We start from the raw sequence: 11,941 nt of genomic DNA, 5'->3' as shown, positions 1-11,941 counted from the left end.
TACTGCCAACAGACTATAAAAGAAGTAGAGATAAACTGTACAGGACAGAACAGAGCATTATAGGCACGTGATAAGATCCAGTACTGCCTACAGACTATAAAAGCAGTATAGATAAACTGTACAGGATAATACAGATGCATTATAGGCATGTGATAAGATATTCCAAATGGATCCAGTACTGCCAACAGACTATAAAAGCAGTATAGATAAACTGTACGGGACAGTACAGAGCATTATAGGCATGTGATAAGATATTCCAAATGGATCCAGTACTGCCAGCAACTATAAAAGCAGTATAGATAAACTGTACAGGACAGTACAGAGCATTATAGGCATGTGATAAGATATTCCAAATGGATCCAGTACTGCCAGCAACTATAAAAGCAGTATAGATAAACTGTACAGGACAGTACAGAGCATTATAGGCACGTGATAAGATCCAGTACTGCCAACAGACTGTAAAAGCAGTATAGATAAACTGTACAGGACAGTACAGAGCATTATAGGCATGTGATAAGATATTCCAAATGGATCCAGTACTGCCAACAGACTATAAAAGCTGTATAGATAAACTGTACAGGACAGTACAGAGCATTATAGGCATGTGATAAGATCCAGTACTGCCAACAGACTATAAAAGAAGTAGAGATAAACTGTACAGGACAGAACAGAGCATTATAGGCACGTGATAAGATCCAGTACTGCCTACAGACTATAAAAGCAGTATAGATAAACTGTACAGGATAATACAGATGCATTATAGGCATGTGATAAGATATTCCAAATGGATCCAGTACTGCCAACAGACTATAAAAGCAGTATAGATAAACTGTACAGGACAGTACAGAGCATTATAGGCATGTGATAAGATATTCCAAATGGATCCAGTACTGCCAGCAACTATAAAAGCAGTATAGATAAACTGTACAGGACAGTACAGAGCATTATAGGCATGTGATAAGATCCAGTACTCCCAACAGACTATAAAAGCAGTATAGATAAACTGTACAGGACAGTACAGAGCATTATAGGCATGTGATAAGATCCAGTACTGCCAGCAACTATAAAAGCAGTATAGATAAACTGTACAGGACAGTACAGATGCATGATAAGCACTGCCTCAATTTGTAGAAAAAAAAGGAATAAACAATAACAAAATTTGATTGAATTTTTTGCTATAAATCCAATAAGTATATACTGTATATATGTTATCAAAAAACAACATTATTATCAAAAAACAGAAATATTTTATTATGAATAAATAGAACATATTCTGCTATGTGAAGAACATTGGAATGTGAAATATTTATTTTTTCATATTGTAATAGCGCACTTGAGAATATCCTATTGGGTTTGTGCATGAGTAGTGTGTTAAGGTTTTTCCACTTTTCGCGCTCTATTGAGGTCTATGGGGGAATACGTTAATGCGGTTGTGATATTGTAACTTCGGCTTTTAGAGCAAAAGTCAAAACGTTTTACTTTCAACTTGTAATACGTGCGCTACCTGACGCACTTAAAGCCTTCTTCTAGTGAAGTTAACTTGCAAACGGGAGTGCTAATTTGCGCTGCTCTCATAATCTAGTCCTGAATATGCATATGCAGAATATCTCAAATACACACATACGTCCATTTACTTAACAGTGAAATCTGAGTTCCTCCTACCAACAGGAATTACCATGGGACTACTCAATATCATAACTATATAATTAGATTTAAAGGGACACTCAACCTACATTTTTTCTTTCATTATTCAGATAGAGAATTCAATTTGAAACAACATTCCAATTTACTTCTATTATCTAATTTGCTTCATTCTTTAGATAGCCTTTGTTGAAGAAATAGCAATGCACATGAGTGAACCAATCACACAAGGCATCTATGTGCAGCCACCAATCAGCAACTACTGAGCCTATCTAGATATGCTTTTCAGCAAAGGATATCAAGAGAATAAAGCTAATTAGATACAAGAAGTAAATTAGAAAGTTGTTTAAAATTGCATTCTCTTTCAAAATTATGAAAGAGAAAAATTGTATTTCATGTTCCTTTAAGTTAAAAAAAGTGGTAGATTTAGTAGTTTTAAATGTAATTTAATAACTAAATATTCATCTAACATTCTTTTAAATGTATTTAACATCCATAGATGCTTAGGGGCAAATGTATCAAGCTCCGTATAGAGCTTGATGCCCGTGTTTCTGGCGAGCCTGCAGACTCGCCAGAAACACCAGTTATGAAGCAGTGGTCACAAAGACCACTGCTCCATAACCTGTCCGACTGCTCTGAGCAGGCGGACCGACATCTCCGCAAATCAACCCGATCTAGTACCCGATCTAGTACGATTGACAGCTCCCTGCTGGCGGCCCATTGGCCGCGAGTCAGCAGGGGGTGGCGTTGCTCCAGCAGCACTTATGAGCTGCTGATTCAATGCTGAATATGGCGAGCGTATTGCTCGCCGTATTCAGCGAAGTCTGGCGGACCTGATCCTCACTGTCGGATCAGGTCCGCCAGACTATCATAACTAGAGGCCTTAGTTCACGTCAGAAGATAATGTAGGCCTAGTTGACAGGCCTTCTGGTATTTGTCTGCTATAAACTAGACTTGTTTCGGTTTGCTTCGTTTCGATTCGGGTCGTAAATTTTTTTCGGTTCGAGACATTCGTAATACTTCGGTATGTGTCGGTAACTCAGTTTCGGGATTTATTTGTGTCTTTCTGAATTTTGAAATTAGGATTCATTATTATGGATCAAATCGTTATCTCTAACTAATGATTCAACGATTGCCGAATAAAATTATGTTAAACCGCCGCTGCCACCCACGCCGCCACTAAATAAAGCTATTAAACCCTAAATCGCCGTCCTCCCACATCACTAACACTACCTAAACCTATTAAACCCTAAACCGCCTCCCCCACATCGCTAACACTAACTAAATCACAAAATAAAGTTATTAACCCCTAAACCGCAGTTCCCAGACATCACGGACACAAATTAAACCTATTAACCCCTAAACTGCACCCCCAGATCACCAACACTAACTAAAACTATTAACCCCTAAACCGTAACCCCCCCCCCCCCCCCCCACATCGCCAACTCTACCTAAACCTATTATCCCTTAAACCGCCTTTCCCAAACATCGGCAACACTAACTAAACCTAGTAACCCCTAAACCACAATCCCCCGACATTGCCGAAACTAACTAAACCTATTAATTAACCCCTAAACTGTACCCCCGCACAGACGGCCTCCACATTGCAAAAACCTAAATTAAACTATATTAACCTGTAAACCTAACCCTAACCGTAATCGTAACCCTAAACCTAACACCTCCTAACTTTAACATCATTAAAATAGAGCTAAATTAAAGTTACAATTATTAACTAAATAATTCATATTTAAAACTAACCTGTGAAATAAAACCTAAGCTAATAGTTGCATTGTAGCTACTGTAACTTAGGTTTTATTTTTATTTCACAGGTAAGTTTGTATTTATTTTAACTAGGTAGACTAGATAGTAAATAGTTATTAACTATTTACTAACTACCTAGTTAAAATAAATACAAACTTACCTGTGAAATAAAACCTAAGCTGCCTTACACTAAAACCTAACATTACAAAAAATAAAAAACACTAATATTACAAAAAATAACAAACAAAATTATCCAAAACAATAATAATTATTCCTATTCTAATACCCCCTTTAAAAAAAAAAAGAACAAAAAAAACACCTAAATAAAAAAAAACTAATCTATAATAAACTACCAATAGCCCTTAAAGTGTCAGTAAACCTAAAATATAATGTTATATAATTCTGCACATAGTGCAGAATTATATAACATAATATTAGTGCTATCGTTATTAAACCTTATATTCCCTTTAAATTTTTTAAAAATATGACTGTTTTTCAGAGCCGCTCTCTGTACTCTGCTGAGCGGGTCTGTTTTTATTCCACAGCGCATCGGGCCAGCTGTATAGTCACAGCCCGGCCCGACTGCGCCATAAGACTAAGTGCAGCTCGCTCCTGCTCTGTCTGACAGCAGGAGGGAGCGGCACTTAGTGTTATGGCGCGGTCGGGCTGGGCTGTGACTATACAGCTGGCCCGATGCGCTGTGGAATAAAAACAGACCCGCTCAGCAGAGTACAGAGAGCGGCTCTGAAAAACTGGCATATTTTAAAAAATTTTAAAGGGAATATAAGGTTTAATAACGATAGCACTAATATTATGTTATATAATTTTGCACTATGTGCAGAATTATATAACATTATATTTTAGGTTTACTGTCCCTTTAAAGGGTGCTTTTGTAGGGCATTGCCCTAAAGAATCAGCTCTTTTTCTAAACAAAAATACAAAGACCCACTAACATTACAAATCCCCCCCACAAACCCACAAATAAAAATAAAGTTAAACCTAATCTACCCATTGCCCTGAAAATGGCATTTGTATAGGCATTGCCCTTAAAAGCGCATTCAGCTCTTTTGCTGCCCATTAAAAATAAAAATGGCTATTCTAAAAAAAAACAACAACCGAAAACGAAAAAAAAAACATTACACAAAATAACAAACGAATTATCCAAAATAATAACAATTATTCCTATTCTTATACCCATTTTGAAAAACAAACACCCCAAAATAAAAGAAACCTAATCTATAATAAACTACCAATAGCCCTTAAAAGGGCCTTTTGTAGGGCATTGCCCTAAAGAAATCAGCTCTTTTTCTAAACAAAAATACAAACACCCACTAACATTACAAACCCCAACACCCCCAAACCCACAAAATAAAAAAACTATCTAAAAAAAACCTAATCTACCCATTGCCCTGAAAAGGGCATTTGTATGGGCATTGCCCTTAAAAGGGTATTCAGCTCTTTTACTGCCCTTAAAAGGGCAAATAGCTCTTTTAAGAGTGCCCATTAGCCTAATCTAAAAAAAAAAAACCACCCCAAAAAAACTTAAAAAAAACGAACACTAACACCTCTTTATATACTCACAGTTGCTGAAGTCCCGATTGAACTCCATCTTCATCCATTGCGGGACTGGCATATTCTTCATCCCTGCGTAGGCGGAGCAGGGATGCACGGAGGTTGAGGTCCACGCAGAGTTTCAGACGGAGGTCCATCGATTCAACGCAGAGGTCCTCTTCATGTGATTGTCAGCCGCACACTGAGGATTGAAATGCATTCCTATTGGCTGAAAGATTTGAATCAACGAATAGGAATGAGAGTGGGACTTTAGCAACTTTGAGTACCTAAAGAGTAGTGTTAGTTTTTTTTTTTTTTTAGATTAGGTTAATGGGTACTCTTAAAAGAATTGAATGCCCTTTTAAGGGTAGTAAAAGAGTTGAGTGCCCTTTTAAGGGTAGTAAAAGAGTTGAATGCCCTTTTAAGGGTAGTAAAAGAGTTGAGTGCCCTTTTAAGGGTAGTAAAAGAGTTGAATGCCCTTTTAAGGGTAATGCCCATACAAATGCCCTTTTCAGGGAAATGGGTAGAATAGTTTTTTTTTGTTTTTTTTTTTATTTTGTAAGTTGTGGGGTGGGGGTTTGTAATGTTAGTGGGTCTTTGTCTTTTTGTTTAGAAAAAGAGCTGTTTTCTTTAGGGCAATGCCCTACAAAAGGGCCTACAAAATGCCCTTTTAAGGGCCCTTGGTATTTTTTTATTTTTTTTTCTAGAATAGGAATAATTATTAGAATAGAAATAATTTTTATTGTTTTGGATATTTTTGTTTGTTATTTTTTGTAATTTTAGTGTTTTTTATATTTTGTAATGTTAGGTTTTTTTTTTTTATATTGTTAGGTAGCTTAGGTTTAACTTTTATTTCACAGGTAAGTTTGTATTTATTTTAACTAGGTAGTTAGTAAATAGTTAATTACTATTTACTATATTGTCTACCTAGTTAAAATAAATACAAACTTACCTGTAAAATAAAAATAAAACCTAAGCTAGCTACAATATAACTATTAGTTATATTGTAGTTAGCTTAGGTTTTATTTCACAGGTAAGTATGTATTTAGTTTTAATAAACTTTTTAATTTAGGTCTATTTTTAATTATGTTAAAGTTAGGGGTGTTAGGTTTAGGGTTAGGGTTATGGTTAGGGTTAGGTTTAAAGTTAGGAGGTGTTAGGTTTAGGAGTTAATATAGTTTAATTTAGGTTGTTGCGATGTGGGGGCCGGCGGTTTAGGGGATAATAGGTTTAGTTAGTGTTGGCAATGTGGGGGGGGTGCGGTTTAGGGGTTAAAAGGTTTAGTTTGTGTTGGCGATGTGGGGCGGTGTGGCTTAGGGGTTAATAGGTTTAGTTCATGTCAGTGATTTTGGGAACGGCGGTTTAGGGGTTAAAAGGTTTGGTTCGTGTCGGCGATGTTTCAGAATGGTGGTTTAGGGGTTAATAGGTTTATTTAGTGATTTAGTTAGTGTTGACGATGTCGGCGAACTGCGGTTTAGGGGTTATTAGGTTTAGGTAGTGTTGGTGATGTGGGGGAGGGGTGCAGTTTAGGGTTTAATAGCTTTATTTAGTGACAACAATGTTTGGGAACGGCAGTTTAGGGTTTAATACGTTTAGTTTGTGTCTGCGATGTTTTGGGATGGTGGTTTAGGGGTTAATAGGTTTAGTTAGTGTCAGCAACGGTTTAGGAACAATGAAAAATTCCGAATATAAATAATGGATCTGAAAATTTGGAAACTAATTTATTAATTTTCGGAATTTTTCAGAATTTTTCGAGATGTGCCAATTCAGAAATTTGGATGCATCTGAATCTCTGAATCGGCCAAAATTCTTCCCAATTCCGAATTTGTCCGAAACGAAATGCACATTTCTACTATAAACCTGTATTTTTCTATGCTTCTATAACTAAAGGGGGGAAAATATATATTTGTGCACAGACTAAAACAAATTATTAGTCACTGAAACATGTTTTTCTTTAGCTTTGTCTGATATTGATTAAGAGGGTCATTTGCAATTATTTTTTTAATTAAATTTTACCTGTGCACAATTTCTTATGGGAATCATCTTTATGACAGAAATTGAGCCACAGGACAGCAACTTAACTTTAAATAAAGGCATATCTAGTACTACTAGTACAAGCCAGCAGCACACACAAAATATTTTTTTTTGGGGGGGCGGTCAGGACTGCTGCTCCTTAACTATTTCACTTGAAATCATCCCTATCTGATCCGATTAGGATAATTGACAGCCCCTGCTATCTGCCGATTGGTTGCCAGCTTGCAGGGGCCGGCATTGCACAAGTATTGCTGCTGTAAAGCTTGTGCAGTGTCAAATGCGGAGACAGTACGCTGTCCGCTCGCAGTTATGTCCACCCTACGTTTAATAAATGGAGCCCAATGAATAGAATGCATTTAAACTTTTGAAACCTTTCCTATCTAAATTATGCAAATTTGAACCCTTTGAAGTCTTCTTCAACTGCAGGAGCAACTTTCCCATAACGAATCTAACTGCACAAATAAAAAAACGAAATGGCTTATCATTCTGCGAAAAATAACTGCACGTCTATTAAAAAGCTGTGGGCATCAATGTTTCATTTTACCGTTGGCACCAGTAAGTGGTATGTTTGATGCGTTTGAAGTTCTGTCTGCCAAGGGTTAAGACAGAATTATATAGAGAGAACAGACACTCAAGTGAAGGCTTCATACTGATATTGAAGGAAAAAAGATGTTAATTTCAAGCTTTTCTAAAAGACACAAACACAAAGCTACTTACTATAAATGTATTCAGATGTTTCAAATTTATTTCATGGAGTCTTTTAACCGCAATTGAAATCTTTTGAGAAATGTCATGCACTATAATCCCCTGCAGAGACTGTGGGTGACTTAAATAATTTAATTATTTCCTGCTCTGAAAAATAATATTTATGGTAAAAAAGAATTTCATTTCTCTCAGCTCAGTATTTGGTAAACAGGATATATCTTATGTCACCCCCATTGACATGAATGGTCACATATTGTGACTAATGTTGCGCCTCACTTCCACATTCAATAGATCCTAACAAAATGTCTTATAAATAGCAAGCGAAACAGGGATTTTGAGAGAGCCTCAGGCAGCCTTGGAAGTTCACTATTAGCTCTTAATCCTTTTGCCGGCAGCACGTGAATACATTGATATAAATAGATTTAATGCTATGAAAAAATCATTCAGGTTCACATTGAGATCATGGCTTATGCCCTTAAATTAAATCAAAATATATAGTTAAAAGCCATATTGAGCCATTTATCAATGTGACACTAAAGACACTACCATTGAATTTAACATATAAATGAGACGCAGCTTTATTGTGCTAAATATAAAATCCCAACAATTGGAGGTTATTTCTCAGCAGCAGTTGAAATATGAGGAATACTGTGAATGATCAACCTTCTCCCAATTAGGGTTGTTGGTTTCCTAGGAAAATAATACCAGCCATACTCATTAGCATCTGATTGGTTAGGTGCAATCATTTCATAACCAAAAAGTAACAAAACAAGAATTTAACCTAAAAACACACATTTCATAAGGAATTACATACACTATCTTCATGTAGTGTGTGTAACTAGACAAGTGCTCAACAAAAAATAACACAGACAGAGACAAGGGTTTGGCGTTAAGGTCACATAGGTCACATGTAATAAACACCTTGAAAACATCAGTACAACATTTTAAAGTGAAGGTAAACTTTCAAGAATGAGTGACCGGTTTTTAAAAATACTATTAAAAACAGGGGCTCATGAAAGTTTACATTTCACCTGCTTTCTTAAAATACTTACCTTTTCTTCTTGAAGCCGCTCCAGCGCTTCACCAGTCCGTCGCAAGCCTCTTCTTACTCCAGCAATGACGATTCCGGCATCCTCCAGTCACAGCTTCTCCTGGGGGAATCATTGCCTGAGGCAACGCCGTGATTGGAGGAAGCCGATTTCGTCATTGCTGGGTAAGTTAACCAGGAAGAAGCAGGCAGGGGCATTCTTTCAGAATGGCGATACAGCATTTCAGAAGAAAAGGGTAAGTATTTTTAAAATCCAGTGCAATGTTAATTTTCATGAATGAAAGTGCCCCTGTTTTTAATCGTTTATTTAAAGAAACCGGGCAGTTTCACATGAAATTTGACCTTCGCTTTAAGTAACTCATATTGTTAAAACTGAAGTGGCAGAAATTGGTCACAAAAACTACCAAATTAGCTCTACCCCAGATGGTCTCTGGCTCGGGTGTGCTAACAAGATCTGTAGCCGAGCTAGAATTAAAACATTTCTATGTGAAAAACATTGGTATGTAAAAAATGTGTAACCCTTCAGTTTTCATGCTTTAGGTCTTATGCAATGCAGCGCACAAGAAGAATTAGTCATGGAAAAATTAAATATATAATAAAATATTAAATATAATATTTAATAATTATTACTGATACTGTAAAATAAATAATTATATATACCGCTATATACAGGGAGTGCAGAATTATTAGGCAAATTAGTTTTTTGTCCACATCATCCTCTTTATGCATGTTGTCTTACTCCAAGCTGTATAGGCTCGAAAGCCTACTACCAATTAAGCATATTAGGTGATGTGCATCTCTGTAATGAGAAGGGGTGTGGTCTAATGACATCAACACCCTATATCAGGTGTGCATAATTATTAGGCAACTTCCTTTCCTTTGGCAAAATGGGTCAAAAGAAGGACTTGTCAGGCTCAGAAAAGTCAAACATAGTGAGATATCTTGCAGAGGGATGCAGCACTCTTAAAATTGCAAAGCTTCTGAAGCGTGATCATCGAACAATCAAGCGTTTCATTCAAAATAGTCAACAGGGTCGCAAGAAGCGTGTGGAAAAACCAAGGCGCAAAATAACTGCCCATGAACTGAGAAAAGTCAAGCTTGCAGCTGCCAAGATGCCACTTGCCACCAGTTTGGCCATATTTCAGAGCTGCAACATCACTGGAGTGCCCAAAAGCACAAGGTGTGCAATACTCAGAGACATGGCCAAGGTAAGAAAGGCTGAAAGACGACCACCACTGAACAAGACACAAGCTGAAACGTCAAGACTGGGTCAAGAAATATCTCAAGACTGATTTTTCTAAGGTTTTATGGACTGATGAAATGAGAGTGAGTCTTGATGGGCCAGATGGATGGGCCTGTGGCTGGATTGGTAAAGGGCAGAGAGCTCCAGTCCGACTCAGACGCCAGCAAGGTGGAGGTGGAGTACTGGTTTGGGCTGGTATCATCAAAGATGAGCTTGTGGGGCCTTTTCGGGTTGAGGATGGAGTCAAGCTCAACTCCCAGTCCTACTGCCAGTTTCTGGAAGACACCTTCTTCAAGCAGTGGTACAGGAAGAAGTCTGCATCCTTCAAGAAAAACATGATTTTCATGCAGGACAATGCTCCATCACACGCATCCAAGTACTCCACAGCATGGCTGGCAAGAAAGGGTATAAAAGAAGAAAATCTAATGACATGGCCTCCTTGTTCACCTGATCTGAACCCCATTGAGAACCTGTGGTCCATCATCAAATGTGAGATTTACAAGGAGGGAAAACAGTACACCTCTCTGAACAGTGTCTGGGAGGCTGTGGTTGCTGCTGCACGCAATGTTGATGGTGAACAGATCAAAACACTGACAGAATCCATGGATGGCAGGCTTTTGAGTGTCCTTGCAAAGAAAGGTGGCTATATTGGTCACTGATTTGTTTTTGTTTTGTTTTTGAATGTCAGAAATGTATATTTGTGAATGTTGAGATGTTATATTGGTTTCACTGGTAAAAATAAATAATTGAAATGGGTATATATTTGTTTTTTGTTAAGTTGCCTAATAATTATGCACAGTAATAGTCACCTGCACAAACAGATATCCCCCTAAAATAGCTAAAACTAAAAACAAACTAAAAACTACTTCCAAAACTATTCAGCTTTGATATTAATGAGTTTTTTGGGTTCATTGAGAACATGGTTGTTGTTCAATAATAAAATTAATCCTCAAAAATACAACTTGCCTAATAATTCTGCACTCCCTGTATATATATATATATATATATATATATATATATATATATATATATATATATATATATATATATATATATATATATATATATATATATATATACAGTCGCATGCAAAGTTTAGGCACCCCTGACAATTTCCATGATTTACATTTATAAATAATTGGGTGTTTGGATCAGCAATTTCATTTTGATCTATCATTTAACTGAAGGCCACAGTAATATTTCAGTAGTGAAATGAGGTTTATTGGAATAACAGAAAATGTGCAATATGCATCAAAACAAAATTAAGTGCTTACATTTGGGCACCCTTGTCATTTTGTTGATTTGAATACCTGTAACTACCTAGCACTGATTAATTGGAGCACACAATTGGTTTGGTGAGCCCATTAAGCCTTGAACTTCATAGACAGGTGCATCCAATCATGAGAAAAGGTATTTAAGGTGGCCAATTGCAAGCTGTTGTTCTCTTTGACTGAAGAGTGGCAACATGGGGGCCTCAAAACAACTCTCAAATGACCTGAAAGATTGTTCAACATTATGGTTTAGGAGAAGGCTACAAAAAGCTATCGCAGAGATTTAAGTTGTCAGTGTCCACTGTGAGAAACATAGTGAGGAAATGGAAGACCACAGGCACAGTTCTTGTTAAGGCCAGAAGTTAAATATCGGAGAGGCAAAGGCAAAGGATGGTGAGAACGGTCAAAAACAGCCCACAGACCACCTCCAAAGATCTACAACATCATCTTGCTGCAGATGGTGTCACTGTGCATCGTTCAACAATTCAGCGTATGGGAGAGTGATGTGGAAGAAGCCTTTTCTGCACACACACCAAAAACAGAGTCGGTTGAGGTATGCAAACCCACATTTGGACAAGCCAGCTTCATTTTGGAAGAAGGTGCTGTGGACTGATGAAACAAAGATTGAGTTATTTGGTCATAACAAGGGGCGTTATGCATGGCGGCAAAAGAACACAGCGTTCCAAG

The sequence above is a fragment of the Bombina bombina genome, chromosome 2 (assembly GCF_027579735.1).
Source record: "Bombina bombina isolate aBomBom1 chromosome 2, aBomBom1.pri, whole genome shotgun sequence".
Lineage (NCBI taxonomy): Eukaryota > Metazoa > Chordata > Amphibia > Anura > Bombinatoridae > Bombina > Bombina bombina.
Note: the sequence above shows the minus strand (reverse complement) of the source record.